The sequence below is a fragment of the Dermacentor variabilis genome, chromosome 8 (assembly GCF_050947875.1).
Source record: "Dermacentor variabilis isolate Ectoservices chromosome 8, ASM5094787v1, whole genome shotgun sequence".
NCBI lineage: Eukaryota > Metazoa > Arthropoda > Arachnida > Ixodida > Ixodidae > Dermacentor > Dermacentor variabilis.
In genome coordinates, this window is record NC_134575.1 from 430140 (window position 1) to 445365 (window position 15226).

A 15226-nucleotide genomic window follows, 5' to 3' on the forward strand; every position below is an offset into this window, starting at 1 on the left:
ATGACAGTTTCGCTGGGCAGTGTCTTTCTAACACGGATAACATGCTGACGCCAATTACCAAGATTTTTCTTGCATAAAAATGCTATGTCTCTCATAGCTAAATACTAACGGAATGTTAAGTGTTTAGCAAAGCACCATACACAACTTCGCGTGTTGAATTTGCAGAAATTCTTTTTGCGCAAAATCTATGGACAGACACGGCGCACATATGCATTGTAAAACCAGTAGGCTCCTTCAACGCTACGTCGCTTGCGAAATCCAAGCCGCAACTTTTATCGACTCTCGCGCTTTAGGAGAAAGAACTGTGGTTCAGGCATGGTAGCAGAAAGAAGCCGACATATCCTTCAACAAGTACGGCTCCAGCCACCCATACCCCAAGCATACACGAAGGAAACGAGCGCGCGCGGCAACCGAGCGAGCCGCAGCGAGCGGCGTCCTGGCCGTGACGTCACTAGCGACAGGTCGCCACTCCAAATTCTCGCCGCTAATAGCAGCTGATCAAGAACTCGTCTTCTTCGTCTTCCAAGCATATCCAAGGCTGGTGTATGTGAACGCAGGGGCTTGTACAAGGGGAATATAATTCGTACGTCAGATATACAATGCCCCATTTCGTATTGTCGCGCAATGACGGACGATGCTGGCACTTCGCTACAGGCGTCGGTAGCAGGCAACAAAACGCGGACGAAAACATTTTGATGTGTTCGCGTTCCTCATTGTCCAAGGCGCCAGTAACTTCCACAGAGGTGGAAGGAGCTTCTCATGCTGATTATTACAGGGCCGCGTGCTTTTTTATGCCAGCTGTCGTAGCACACTCTAAAATGCCGTCCCATGTCTTGACCACGACTACGCCTTTTCTCCAGGCAAAAATCCGACCAGATGATTCACGCATGCGCAGTAGTTTTGAACCTTTTGCAATCCAATAAATACCACCTCTAGCCGTTTAGCACATCACGTGCAAGCATTGCGCCAATCACAGATTCGGAAGAAGTAGAAAAGAGAGAATAAGCGCTCGAGGGAAGAGGACGGCGCAAAGAACAATGAGTGTCGCTGCCTTGTGAACTTGTTTTATCTAAGGACCCTGCGTTGTTCAAGCCGTGGGCGCCACTTGGAATCGTAGCAGACGCGGTCGCTACACTCCTTTTCTTAAAAGGCCCCTCACCAGGTCTGGCCATATTGAGCTGACAAGCGCAGAGCATACAATGGACGCTGACGATCATGCTTGCAAAGAATTACATCGCTACGCGCCTCGGAAAGGTCTGAAATTTTAATCCAAACGCCGTTGTCCCTTTCCCACGCGGCGACCGCGCTCCAAGCCGGACGGTGACGTACTTGTGTCTCTGCGCCTACGTACTCGTGTCCGCAGTGTGACGTCGCTCGTGGTGACACGTGACTTCGAGAATTATTCAAGGCAACATCTGTTATTAGGCAATATCTGTTATTTGTGTGAAATCTGTTGCTTGAATTGATGAATTGAAGTTTAGGTAAATATTAAAACATACAAACGGAATGTTTGCGTTTGTTTGTTTTACTTCGCACCGACGCAAGAGGATGTAATTCCGCTTCGTCTGCTTGTTCCCATGGTCGTGCAGTCACGTACGCAGGTACCGAAACTATGCCATTTTCTACCGTGTTCCTGCGCCGTGATCACGCTCTGCGATCCGCTTGTTCTACCTCAGGGTTCGTGTAGCACTGAATTATACCGCTAGTCATGTGTCCTTCTGCACAACGCGCAAAATCGTGCATTGCGCGGAACGAGACATCACAACAGCTCGCGCGCAGCGCCGTCAGCAAAGGTGTGCAGAGACGGAAAAAAAAAAGGAGAGCGAGGAGAAAAAAAACGCGGAACCTGTGACGTAAGGCGGAACCCGTGATGTTTGCGTCACGCAATCCTCGGGGTCCGGTATGTAAGAACACAGGGAAGGAATTCCGCTTGCGGTGGCTAGGCGGGGCGAGTCGAGAGAGTGTCTCGTTATGCAGTGGAGCTCGCCTTTTCAAATTATAGGTTCGCGCCACTGAAATATTTCTACCTCTGCTATTTAAGAGCCGATATGAAACATTTTTGAGACAAGACGCTTCCTAGAGGAGGCGTAACAAATTCCAGCATATAACCAAAATTTGCTAAGGGGCCTGGTGAAAGGCCCTTTAAATGCAACACATTTCATTCAAATCGGCCCACCGGTTGTCTAGTGAGAGCATTTCTGCATTTCACGTGTATTTCATTAGATAAACTAGAGTTGGCCCCAAGGTAGAGTCTCCTGTTAACATACCTGTCATCTCTCTCTCTTCTAATGCCCGAAATCCTTTGCACTTGTCCCTTAAGCAGCCTCTGTGGATGTGGTCAAGGATAACAATGCAAAATTGCACAGACCTGGTCATAATTTGAACTGAGCGTGAAGCGAGTTTCACTGCATGCTATTACCACACCCGCTAGAATGATGTAACGCATTACGAGTGCTAAGCACGTAAATGACAGAGGCCATTAGCGCGACCACGAACGCTAATTGTTTTCCCGTTATGACGGAGGAAAACTAGTGGGGCGAGGCGTTGATAAGTTGGAGACTCGGACGCTTTGAATACATCCAGGAAACGCGGTGAGCTACGCGCTCTCGGTGCGGTGTTTCAAAGATGCCCCAGGAGATAATATAGTTCCTTAATGATGACTGTCGCGCCACTTCGCTCTAAAATGCTGAAGCCTCGCCAATAATATTTTGAGAAGCCGTGGAATATAGTTTACCAGCTGCAATAAAATAATTCAAGTAATTCCTTACGTTCAAACCATTCATTAAAGTTTGTTTTGGATTAACCCTGCTGTGTTCTATGTTGCCAGATGTTCGTAATAATTATGTTTTACTTTTACATAGATTTATTAGTATTTCCTGATAAAAATTTGTATTGTCTAATATCACATTCTTTGATCATCTTGCTTTCTAGATGCTATAAGCTATGTACATTTGTTCGGTAAACAATTTTTAGGCTTCTTCAGTATTTATTGTATATGCTGTGCAAGCTCCTATTGCGCGACCCTCTTCTATATATTTATCAGTATGTTCTAATGTTATTTCATTTTGTTTACCAGCATGTTACCTTATTTGCATCCGGATCATCCCTTACAGCGTGTACATAGGCAGCGACCAAAAGAATGACGAAGACAAGCGCTGTAAGTGATGTTTGCAATAGAATACCAACTAGCCCCTACCCCAAACCCTGCATCCGGAGACATGTGCGTGAACACTTACAAGAAATAAAAACTGTCTATGCGCTCATCATGCAGTTCCAAAAATTGACGCTATCGATTGGGTTATTTCATTTTCGAGCTCCGAAGGTAACATGAGAATTTGAATACCTGAAACTTCATTTTGAGCCCCCCCCTCCCCGCTTCCTATAGTTTTTTTTTTTTTTACACCTACGTACAACTGGGGACGAAGAAAGACGAAGTCGAATCCTAGCACGACTTTTCGTCATCCGGATGATGATGATCCATTTGAATAAGCCAAACTTTATTTTGATCACCCCTTTTCTTTCTTTTCTTTCCTGACACCTGCGTACAACAGGGGCCGAAGAAAAACAAAGCCGAACCCTGGTACGACTTTTTGTCACCCGGATTATGATAATTTTGCCACTCACGAGTGCTGCGAACACGTTGGAACACGTTCAAATTTTGAAATACATTTTGATTCATAGCATGGCTACGTTCGAAGTATGCAGTAAGGCACTGAGCGTGTTCTCCGTAATAATGTTCTCGCTTGCGACAGCGACGGCTCAAGAATTTGAAATCCATTTAAAATTGATCCTGTGATGTGCACGTAAACGCTGAGAAACATATGGCTTAGCAGTTCCGGCAGGTATATACGATGAAAAAAAGCTTTACCTTAGCGGACCTATTACGCTAGAGCCAAAGAAATGAGAAGTAGAAAATCACGGGCACTTACTGCTGACGCACATCTTGAATCCGTCAGTCAGGTCTTCATCACGGATGGGCTTCATAGAGTTCAACTGAACTTCACCGGAGGCTTTGCGAAGCGCCCCAGTGAGAACCATGGTCCTTCAGACAGTCGACAGTTCGCTTCCGTATAGCGTTTCGAAGTGGGAGAGTGCGCAGGTTTGCAGGAAAGTCGTTGGAGAAGAGAGCTCAATCTCCCGTCGCTCACGACTGTCTATCACATTGGAAGTATACACACACACGTTTCCAGTAAACTGTTGTTCACTCGTGGGGCACAGAGAAAGATTGTCGACGTCTCTGCGGTGGAATATATCGCGATAGCGTTGTCTGCCACGGAGATAGACGCGTCCACTTTTTTGTCTGAATACGGGCAGTTGGTCAACTCTTGCGCAAAGGTTACACTTAGCCACGATAATGCAGTGGAAATGAAATCGCCTCTCCGTTAGCCGAGAGAAAGACACGTTGCTTGGTAGAATGTATTATCGTCAGCCGAGAGTCCAAATTATCTATTTAACATACAACGTGGCACGCGTTACAGTAGTCAGCGTTTTCTTTCTTTTTTTTGTTTTATGTTTCAGAGTCAAAATCTGAAAGTTGACAAGAAATTGAAAAAAAAATGGGCTTGAGAGCACGCTGCAAGGTGTGCGCCCACCTGTCGATAAAGGGAGTTACGATACGAGAAGCAAGTGCCGTAAGTACCGCCACGACACAGTCTACAACGCGTGTGTCGAAAAGACAACAGCGCCGGCTCACCGCGCCTGAGAGCTAATGTCAGCAACCAAAGGGCTTACCCACAGACGGACTCGTAGCCTATCCTTCCGTTCACACTGAGAGCACCGAGAACAGACGACAAAGAAGGAAGGGAAGCGCGATCCGTTGCCGAAGACGAACTCACGGCTCGCAAATCGGTAATCTCTCTTCCACCGACGATAAGAGCAGACGACAACGGCACTAAGGCGGCGGGCCCAAACTTCGGTGGCCGAAAGTCGACGGCAAGTTGTTCGAGGAACGAGGCTGGCTGCTGCTGCTACCAGCTTCGCTAACGTTGTCTTCAGACGCGAAGGATAACGGGATGGGACCGAGGCCGCCCTGGAGCAGCAGCAGCTCCTTCGGCGCACACTACGCGGATGCCGCCAAACTCGCTTCTGAAACTCGACAAGACTCTCGCTTGCTTGCTAGGAAAGCCGAAGAGAGGACATAATGCGCGTGGTCTGCCTCCCTTTCCACAAGCGCCCGCCCGCGCCGCGCTGCTGCACTCAGCCCCGCTACACGCCCGTAGCGGGTTCCTTTCAGTCTCTCGGTTTCCTCCTCCCTGGCGCACTCGTTGATACACTTGTTACTCCATTGCTATGCGGCCTTCCGCTCCGTAACCCGCTAAAGCCATGCAGTGTTGCGAAGCCTATCATGGAGCCGACGTCGACTAATCAGAATGACAAACGTGTCATCGAACTACGTTCTTACGCACGCCGCACGCTCTAGTCAGCTTTGTCGTCAGCTGTCGAGGAGACGCGCCGCAATGCTTGAGGATGAGGTCAAAACCAGTCACTGACTATGGGAACAACACGAAATTGCGGGAGACTACAGTTCATTGTCGATGTGAGCATAGGCGGAGAATTTTAATTTTACCGAAAGGGGGGGGGGGCGCGGATGGGCTGGGGCCCGACCATTTCTGCGAACCCCATATATATATATATATATATATATATATATATATATATATATATATATATATATATATATATATATATATATATATATATATATTTCTTGCACTTGAAGATAATTTGTGTGACCTCGAAGAATTGAGCGCTGAAGTGACGGCGTTATATGAATATATAGAAGACCTCATAGTGGGAGACATTTCAATTTCACAGCCTGAGTCCTCTTGGTGGTGTAATCTTCCTTCGTGTAATTGTCACATACTTGGCTATGATTAATACTGCTTCGCCTTTCCGGCGAAACTGCAGCCGGAAAGGCGTGAGTCCTTTTTCTGTGAGTCCTAGTCAAGGGTCTGGTTGGCCTATACCCTACACTGGGGGAAGGGAGAAGGGGAAGAGAGAGAAGGGAGTTCTATTTTTCATGAAAGTGTATGCGTGCGGCAAAAACAGGTTCATGTCAAAAAATGAAAGCGAAATAAACCGACTGGGAAGCCACCAACGTGTAGAGAAAAGGCACCGATGCGTTCAAGAAAGTAAATATACCACTTCTAAACGAGCCGAGTTGGCAATCGGGACGCCGTGCACAAAATAGAAACAAATAAAATACATCAGATTCCAGTGTGCCCTTACTATCAATGAATTCGTAAGCTGCAACAAAACTGCTCGTTGGCCTAGTTGGTGCTTGCTAAAAGACATGTTTTTTGCCGCAATTGAACCCACAAAAGGAAGACACATAAAGACAACACGGGCGGTACTTCCAACTGATTTAATTTGTGATCTGTGAACAGATCTGTGAACAGCCAGCGCATGCGTGTATGTATATATATATTCATGGGTCACAGCCCAAATTAAATCAGTTGGAAGTGCCACCCATGTTGTCTTTATGTGTCTTCCTTTTGTGTGTGTTCAATTGCGGCAAAAAACATGTCTTTTAGAATTCGTTAAACACCAGCTTCTGCCTAGAGGACATGTTCGAATATGTCTTCTTTTGCAGCTACGCAATACTGAGTCCGCTTTATCACGTATTAAGTAGCTTTCTTGATGACCGACGACGGAATTCTACTGCAGACATCCGTTATCCTTACCATGAACGAATCTGACATCCGTCTCGATCACGTAGCACGATCTTCCACATAACCCCAAAGAAATAAATCGAGTGAAGAGAGGTCAGGTGACCTAGCCGGCCAAATTACAGGCCCGTGCCTTCCAATCTATTCTGTATGAAAAGTCTCATCCAGCTAGTTTCGTGCTCGGCTGCTGCTATGTGCGAGTGCGCCATCTTGCTGATACCACAAAAGTGGAAGACGTGACAGCGGAACTTCGCTAAGAAACTCATCCTCCACTCCTTCAAGGATCTCGTTCACGTAACGCTGTCCACTCAGTGTGTGATCGAAGAAGATGGGACTGATTATAACACCGGCGTAAATTCTGCACCACACAATACGACCACTGGTACTGGTGCCGATTGCGCTTTGTGCAGTGTGGATCGGAGTAACTCAAACGCATTATGCAAATTTACATGGTCGTTTCTGCGACAACTCGCTCCATCTGTGCAGATGATATTGCTCAAAAGGTCCGGTGACTCATCAGCTTCTGTGAGGATCCATTTTGGGAAATCTAGACCATTGTACAGGTTATTCTTGGTGTTCTTGTACAACCTGTACAACACGTACAGGCTGTACAGGTTGATCTTCCAAGCATTGGTGCTGGTTCAAGTGGTGCGGGTGAAAGGCTGTCATTTAGAATCCTCCAAACTAATGACTTAGAAATTGGTACCTGGGCGGCCACTTCCCGCACGATAGTATGAGGGTTTGAGGCCATAAATGCCAGAACATTCGTTCGTAGGCTAGGACTCAAAGATGGAGTCCTCCGCCGCTGTTTCTTGAAAATCAAATCAAACATTTATTTTTTTCCAAAACATGATAAATGCCAGAACATTCGTTCGTAGGCTAGGACTCAAAGATGGAGTCCTCCGCCGCTGTTTCTTGAAAATCAAATCAAACATTTATTTTTTTCCAAAACATGGGAAATGCCAGAACATTCGTTCGTAGGCTAGGACTCAAAGATGGAGTCCTCCGCCGCTGTTTCTTGAAAATCAAATCAAACATTTATTTTTTTCCAGAACATGATTACAACAAGAAGGATATGTAGAAGAGGGTCCCAAGGACAGAAGACCGTATCGGGAGCCTCTGTACATGATTATTGGATGTAAATTACGAAATTAGGAGACCCCAAGTATAGAATTAACCAACCTAAGAAAGAAACGGTACAAACAAAAAAGAAGGCTGCTGGTTTGTTTCAGGGTTTCATAATTTCTGATGATAGTCGATGCGTTATATATATATATATATATATATATATATATATGATCGGTGCAACCAGTGCAACTATAAAGGTGATATGATGTAAAGGTAATGGACACGAATGGCACAACACAGTTCGTTTAGCCAGAAATTATCCTAAATATAAGGCGTAGTTGGATGTAAAGCATGTCGCAGTGTAGGAGCCGGGGGTTGTGGCCTCAGAGTCTGGCGTCACACACAGGGTCGCTCACTAGACTACGCTACCGGTGCGTCTACTAAGGGGTAGCTGGCCTACGCTACCGGGGCGTCACACGGAGGTTAAGCGGGCCCACGCCGTCGTTCGAGTTTACTGGACGATAGTTGCTTCTTTCGTGAAGATTACAAGGTCGAGAAGATGAGGAACGGAACAAGGGATTTATTTACATTGGAATTGCAAACTTATTTACATAGAACAAGTGGTATCGTACTGGCCGGAGCATGGTGCGCCGTACATCGTTTTCGTAGCATGATCTGCAGGTCAGAAGGCTACATCTTTCTGGCGAGCAGACATCAAAGTACCCTAGCACACACTTCAGCAGACCGCTTAAATCCATTTAGTGCTCCGTAGATCCCTAGGTCAGGGATATCTGTGGCCACGTCTTCCTCCAACTGGAGCGTCCAAAGTCGCCTAAGGCTCCGCCTTGAGACCGAGTGTGCGCATAAGCACTCCGGCACTTTTGTTCCCTGAACACAGAGAAAGGTGGGGAGCTTCCTAGACAGGGATTGTTACACTTGACTCGAAACGGCGCGTCTTGGTTCCCGGGATGACCCAGCAATTAGCTGGAGCCTCTGTGAAACGACTGTGGCGCTTACCGGAGTCCGCGAGCGCCCTTTTCCAGGAGTTTCTTGCTCCCATCGTCGGTAACGGTGACAGTGAACCAACGATCAACATTCGATCCGCCAAAAGCATGTCGTCTTGTTGTCGCTGTAGGTATACCCGAGAGGACGCATTGTTAGCTTCACGAAACGTTCATAGGCGCCGACTACGAGGTTCTCCGGGGCCCGAGCCCACTCCGGAGTTTTCCTGAAGGTGGGGGGCTGAGCCTCCCCCCCCCCCACCCAGGGTAATGCCGAAACCCCTCCTCCCCCAAACGCACGCACCTAAAGTGCGATTGCCGGAGCTTTGTCACCCACATCATTTGAGGCTTCTTTTGACTTTCCTCGACCTTTTCACTTGAAATTTTACTGGCGCTAGTAGCTTACTGCATCATTGTTGGCGCGGACGTGCACGGATTTTAATTCACACTTTCGCTTTATTTCTGCACATCCTGACAATGAGAGGACACGCGCATTGGAAGCACTAGCGGCGGCTGCCTCATCCGTATTTTCTCACTTCAACATTGTTTTAAATTTCCACTGTAAACACCGTGCTCATACACCAATATAAACAAATATACACAAACCACAAAGCTTATTATATTTTTGAAAGAGATGGAGGTAGCCAATTAAAAGTTATTTGTAAAGGTATTGATAACGTATGCCTAGAGAATGAATGTGTTGCTGTATATTCATCCCGCTTCAAATTGCTTTGCGTGCTTTTTTGACCGTGAAAAAAACCTATAGACTTCAGTGACCCCTTCGCAGAGTCTTTTATCAATGGCGTGTGAAACGCACGTGAATATTGTGTGTCTGAGTATTGCTTCTCTTTCCAGTAAGCAATGCTAACGACTCTTGAAAAAAAAAAACATTTGTAACAAATTACAACATTCGTTAGGGATGGGAGCATCGTCACTTGCGTAAAAAGGTCATACATATAAAGGGAAAATCAGACAACCACCCGTTCGTAGCAATTGCTACGAACGGTTGTAAATGGAGCCTGAAGGAGCCTGAACAGGCTCCCTCTCACTTATATAGAACGAAATAAAGGAAATAAAGAAAAACATCGTGATCGAGCTAGTGCCTTAGCTGCCGCGCCCCGACCGAAGTAACACGTCGCGTTTGGTTTCAGTTGGAAACAAGCTGTGATAACTGTTGTCTTAGCGTAGATAAAGTGCACGATTGTTGTTTTTTTTCGCAATACCTATCACCACAAAAGCGAATTGGCATCATCAGTGAAAATGTTTAAAGGTGCATTTTGCTTCGTCGCAGTCGCATTATCTTTTAATGAGCAGAAGGTAAAATTATCCTTGCTTTGGGAGCTGCAAATTACAACAAAAGTAAGGCCGCAAATATATATATATATATATATATATATATATATATATATATATATATATATATATATATATATATATATATATATATATATATATATATATAGCTTGCCACGACAACTTGATCACTTTCAAATTGCGCGCCCTTCGTATTGGACACTGTGCACGCCGTACCGTGGTGGTGTTCAGTAACAGGCAGCGATCTTCGTGGCACGGGTAGGCGGTTGGACCCGGCTAGCGTGTGCCACGCGCACGAGGGGTCAGGCGAGAAGGAAGAAGACGGTTCGAGCCCACCTTGGGAACGCGACTGCCGCGCATTTCTTCACGACCGCAGTGACTTCACTTGTGGGCACAAGTTCGCCCTTAATAAATATCGTTGTTTTATTAACATCGTTACATTTCTGGTGGAGGTGCGGGGTATGAGTCGAAGCCCCACGAACGGAAATCAACGTAGCGCCGACCTCCAGCGAGTCCATCCCGTGGAACTAACACCTGTACTCCAGCGGACCAGCCGTCGTCTTCGAGGTGACTCGCCCGAATTCGGTCCTCTTATCTTCATGCCAAAGGAAACTCAGACAATGGACGCCACCACAATGACTAGCCAGGTAACACCGGCACAGCTGGTCGTAAGTCAACCTCGCAAGCCGCCAACATTCCACGGCGACTCTTTCGAAGACGTGGAAGACTGGTTGGAACTATTCGAGAGAGTGGCGAGCTTTAATGAATGGAATGAGAGACAGAAGCTCTGTAACGTATACTTCGCTTTGGAGGACTTCGCAAAAACGTGGTATGAAAACCACGCAAGCTCCTTGTCCTCTTGGGAGGAATTTCGACGACAGCTGCTAGCAACGTACGCCAGCACGGATCGGAAATAAAAGGCGGAAATTGCACTTCAAGCTAGGAACCAACTCACAAACGAGAACGTGGCGATGTACATCGAGGACATGTCCCGCCTGTTCAAGCGTGCTGATCCAAACATGAGTGAAGATAAGAAGCTGCGTCATCTCATGCGTGGAGTAAAGCAGGAACTCTTCGCAGTTCTCGTCCGCAACCCACGCCGGTCGCCGAGTTCAGATACAAAGCAACGACCATCGAAAAGACGCTCGAACAGCGGGCTAAGCAATACAACCGTGAGGCAAGCTGCCCATGTCTTCTCTGAAGGCGTGCCAAACGACCTTGAAGCCCTGCGGGAGCTCGTCCGGTCAGTGATCAGAGAAGAGCACTAGACTTTGCGTCATAAGGCGTACCAGACAAGCGTACACAACGTGCAGTCGTCCACTTCGAAACTAATATTGACACGTGCACTTATCTTAATCGGGCAACCACGTTTCGCCGCCTAACAAATGTAATCGCACAGCGTGGGACGCGCATGCAAGTATCCGAAGTTTCTGGAAAGTTATCGATGCTTCTATCCGCTGTCTGTTGTCGCCGAACTTTATGTTATCTGATGGTGTAGAACTTTGTGGAAGGCACGCGGGTCCGAACGATTAGTCTGGAACATTCGACGAGTGCTCTATAAAAGCCGACGCGCTTGACCCGCTGACCAGATTTTCGACGATCGCCGACTGTGTTCGCCGCTCTCGTTGTGCTTTAAGTGTAGCCTGTTTTGTGGGCACAGGTTCGCCCAATAAAAGCTAAATTTGCCTTTCACAGTATTGCTACTGTGTTCTTTGACGTCACGACCACGTGACATCTGGTGGAGGTGCTTTGCGTTCATGTACCGGACGCCCCCACAAAGCCGTGACCCAAGCTCTCACGCAGAAGACACCAACGTCGCCAAGAACCAGCGAGGTAGCCGCAGGCTGCAAGGACTGCCCCCGGAGCACGGACTTTTGCCTGAGACGACTAGGAAGATGGCCACCAAGTCCACCCCAATGGCAGTCCCAGCGTCCACCGTCGTGCTGCAGCAGCTCAGGGAGCCTCCGACGTGCCGCGGTTCAACTTTCGAGGACCCGGAATCATGGCTGGAGACCTACGAACGAATCGCGACATTCAACAACCGGGACTCCGACGACAAGCTGCGGCATGTCTACTTCGCCTTAGAAGACGCCGCCAGAACTTGGTTTGAGAACAGGGAATCGACCTTGACAACGTGGGACCTGTTCCGTAGCGGCTTCCTGCGCGCCTTTACAAGCGTCGTGCACAAGGAAAGGGCTGAAGCAATGCTGGACACCCGAGTGCAGCTACCAAACGAGAACGTTGCCATCTTTACGGAAGAAATGAGCCGTTTGTTCCGCCACGCCGACCCGGATATGGCCGAGGAGAAGAAAGTCCGCCTACTGATACGTGGTGTAAAGGAAGAACTTTTCGCCGGAATGGTAAGAAACCCACCAAAGACCGTCGATGAGTTTCTTCGTGAGGCGACGAACATGGAGAAGACACTCGAGATCCGAAACCGGCAATTCGATCGCCGCACGAACCCCACAAACTACGCCGGGGTTCAATCACTGGCTACTGACGATCTACGCGAGACTATCAGAGCGGTTGTACGGGAGGAGCTGCAAAAGTTCTACCCAAGGACGCAGTCCCAAGTGGATCCAATCGCTGAAATCGTCAAAGAAGAGGTTCAGCGATCGCTTGGTGTCCCTGAGGTGCAACCACGATCACCGCAACCTCAGCCGGAAGCGATGACCTACGCCGCCGTCGCCCGCCGTCAGGGCTGCTTTTTGACGTCATCGAGGATTCGACAAACACCAGTCGCCAAGCATCGCATAATCACCGAGGAGTGCGCTCGACCACTCCGCCAGAGCCCTTACCGAGTTTCGCCGCGAGAACGTAAAGCTATAAGAGAACAACTCGACGAAATGCTGCGCGACGACATCATCCAGCCGTCGAAAAGCCCGTGGGCATCCCTTGTTGTCCTGGTAAAAAAAAAAGGACGGAACCCTACGTTTCTGCGTCGATTATCGTCGTCTGAACAAGATCACGAAGAGCGACGTATACCCTCTCCCACGGATAGACGACGCATTGTATCGGCTCTGCAACGCTAAATACTTCTCGTCGATGGACCTGAAGTCTGGCTATTGGCAAATAGAAGTCGACGAAAGAGATCGCGAAAAGACCGCCTTCATCACCCCAGACGGCCTCTACGAGTTCAAGGTTATGCCATTTGGACTGTGCTCGGCGCCTGCAACGTTCCAACGCGTGATGGACACGGTTTTAGCAGGATTGAAGTGGCAGACCTGTCTCGTTTACTTGGATGACGTCGTTGTCTTCGCCGGAAATTTCGACGATCACCTTAGGCGGCTTGCAACAGTACTAGAGGCCATTAAATCATCAGGGCTTACTCTGAAGCCAGAAAAGTGCCGCTTCGCTTACGATGAGCTTCTGTTCCTAGGCCACGTCATCAGCAAGTCTGGAGTCCGCCCCGACCCGCAGAAGACAGCTGCCACTGCAAAGTTCCCGCAGCCCATCGACAAGAAGGCAGTGCGTAGATTTCTTGGCATGCGTGCCTACTACAGGCGATTTGTCAAGGACTTTTCACGCATCGCTAAGCCACTGACAAAGCTGACTAAATGTGACGTCGAGTTCAAGTGGGAAACGCCGCAGGCCGACGCATTTCAAGAACTCAAACGACGCATGCAGTCGCCGCCCGTACTTGCGCACTTCGACGAGCACGCCGATACCGATATACACACTGACGCCAGTAGCCTAGGCCTCGGTGCCGTCCTAGTCCAGAGAAAAGATGGACATGAACACGTGATAGCTTACGCTAGCGGGTCGTTGTCAAAAGCAGAAGGCAATTATTCTACAACCGAAAAGGAATGCATCGCCATCGTTTGGGCTACAGCGAAATTTCGCCCTTACTTCTATGGCAGGCCATTAAAGGTGGTCAGCGACCATCATGCGTTGTGTTGGCTAACCAACTTAAAGGACCCTTCAGGACGACCGGCACGGTGGAGCCTCAGATTACAAGAATACGACATCACTGTAACATACAAGTCCGGACGAAAACACTCAGATGCAGATTGCCTATCACGCGCCCCCATTGACCCGCCGCCGCAAGGTGACGAGGATGTCGACGCCTTCCTTGGCATAATAAGCGCGGAAGACTTCGCCGAACAACAACGAGGGGACCCGGAGCTAAAAGCCCTAGTCGAGTATTTGGAAGGGCACACCGACGTTGTCCCTAGGGGATTTAAGCGTGGATTATCTTCGTTCACGCTTCAAAACAACCTACTCGTGAAGAAGAACTTCTCACCAGTCCGCGCCAACTACCTTCTTGTTGTTCCGGCGGCGCTGCGTTCAGAAGTACTGCACGCCCTACATGACGATCCGACCGCTGGGCACCTCGGTTTCTCCCGGACGCTATCGAGGATACAGGAAAGGTATTACTGGCCGCACCTAACCGCCGATGTCGCCCGTTACGTCAAGACATGCCGAGACTGTCAGCGACGCAACACACCACCGACAAGGCCAGCGGGATTACTACAGCCGATCAAGCCTCCTTATCGACCTTTTCAGCAGATCGGGATGGACTTGTTAGGACCGTTTCCGATATCAACATCCGGGAATAAGTGGCTCGTCGTGGCGACGGACTATCTCACCCGCTTCGCTGAAACTAAAGCTTTACCGAAAGGCAGCGCAGCCGAAGTGGCGAAATTTTTCGTCGAGAACATCCTGCTGCGACATGGTGCTCCAGAAGTCGTCATCACCGACAGAGGAACGGCTTTTACAGCAGAGCTCACGCAAGCCATTCTGCAATACAGCCAGACAAGTCATAGGAGGACAACTGCCTACCATCCGCAGACGAATGGTCTCACGGAGCGCCTGAACAAGACCCTCGCCGACATGCTAGCAATGTACGTGGACGTCGAGCACAAGACGTGGGATGCGGTCCTGCCGTACGTAACATTCGCTTACAACACGGCGGTGCAAGAAACAACACAGATCACGCCGTTTAAGCTTGTTTACGGCAGGAACCCGACGACGACGCTCGACGCTATGCTGCCGCACGTCACTGACGAAGAGAATCTTGACGTCGCTACCTTTCTCCAGCGCGCCGAAGAAGCTCGCCCGCCTACGGATCAAGAACCAGCAGCGTACCGACAGCCGACACTACAATCTCCGACGACGCTTCGTCGAGTACCAGCCCGGCGACCGTGTTTGGGTGTCGACCCCGATACGCCGGCG

At 48.6% G+C, this 15226-nt stretch overlaps 1 protein-coding gene across 8 annotated transcripts in view; it reads right to left on the minus strand.

The window, feature by feature from the left end:
* LOC142589514 (sodium-independent sulfate anion transporter-like) overlaps positions 1–15226 on the minus strand; it is a 562847-nt gene that overhangs the window by 311133 nt on the left and 236488 nt on the right. Inside the window, exon 1 of one of the 8 annotated variants that reach the window (XR_012829866.1) lies at positions 3930–5041. The exons of the other annotated variants lie outside the window; for them this stretch is intronic. The gene's annotated coding sequence lies outside the window, so the exon portion shown is untranslated. Of the gene's footprint in view, positions 1–3929; positions 5042–15226 lie in introns of those variants that run through there. 8 annotated transcript variants of the gene reach the window in all.